Source organism: Pipra filicauda, unplaced genomic scaffold (assembly GCF_003945595.2).
Source record: "Pipra filicauda isolate LSUMZ 115617 unplaced genomic scaffold, ASM394559v2 scaffold192_size1418226_pilon, whole genome shotgun sequence".
In the NCBI taxonomy this organism is placed as follows: Eukaryota; Metazoa; Chordata; class Aves; order Passeriformes; family Pipridae; genus Pipra; species Pipra filicauda.
Genome location: NW_024104301.1, coordinates 382794 through 383930, shown reverse-complemented (window position 1 = coordinate 383930; position 1137 = coordinate 382794).

The window sequence follows — 1137 nt, the reverse complement described above, 5'->3', positions numbered from 1 at the left end:
GCGCATGGATACTACGCGCGCGAGGCGCCTCCCCGGAACCGTTTATAGGCCGGGCGGGAACAGAAGAGGCAATGACGGCCATCCGCGGGATCCTTCCGCTGCCGGCAGGAGAAGTAGTGCGGCGGTGCCGCCTCCCGGTGTCGCGGCTGTCGCGACGGTCGCGTTGTGGTGGCTGTCACAGAGTCACACAATCGATTAGGCTGGAAAAGACCTATGGGATCGACCGATGAACCTATGACCGATCACCACCTTGTCAGCTAGACCGTGGCACCAAGTGCAACGTCCAGTCTGGCCCTAAACAGCCCCAGGGATGGTGACTCCACCACCTCCCCGGTTCCAATGTCTAATCGCCCTCTTTGTGAAGAAAGGCCGGTCCCATGTAGGGTCCCTGAGGACTTGGGGACTGCAGGGAACTGGAAGGGGCCACCATCGCCTTCACCTTCTTCCTCCCAGCCCCACGTGCCCCACATGCCTTGTCCCTGCACACCATAAGGGAGACAGTGGCTGCAGGCAGGGTTTTGGTGCTGTTCACCCCATTTTAGGGCAGGGGGAACACATCCCTCATATCCTTCACCTCACACCCAGCCACCGCTGCCTCACAGCTGGAGGTAATGTGGCCTGAGCAGCCCTTTGGCTCCTGAGCACCTTCAGACACGTGGCTCTGCCCCTGCAAATACTTCAGAAACAAGCACACAGCACTTTAAAAACCCTTATGGATGAAGAAATCAGCATCCTCGTCCAAAAACATCCTGCTATTTTATTTCACACATCTACTATTTTGTTCTGTATGTAGCTACAGCTTGGCTACAAACAATTAAGTGAGATTGTGCTCGTGACCTGGAGTGCGTTTGCCAGGGCTGTGCGGGCCCTTCCCACTGTTCACTTTGCATCTCTGATTGAATATTGTTTAATTGCTTTATTTACTCCTACTTTAATTTGCAGGGACGGCTGTGTCAAGCTCTTTCCTCCTCCCCTCCCCTCCCTGCATGGATTGCTCCCGCTCTGCCTGGCGGATTCCTCCTGCCGACAGTTATACAATATTCATTACGGCTTATTGCCGTGGTGGGGCTGGAGCAGAGTTCAGATCCATGAGGGCGATAAAGCAAAGGACTTGCAGTCTCAGCACACCTCAGGTCT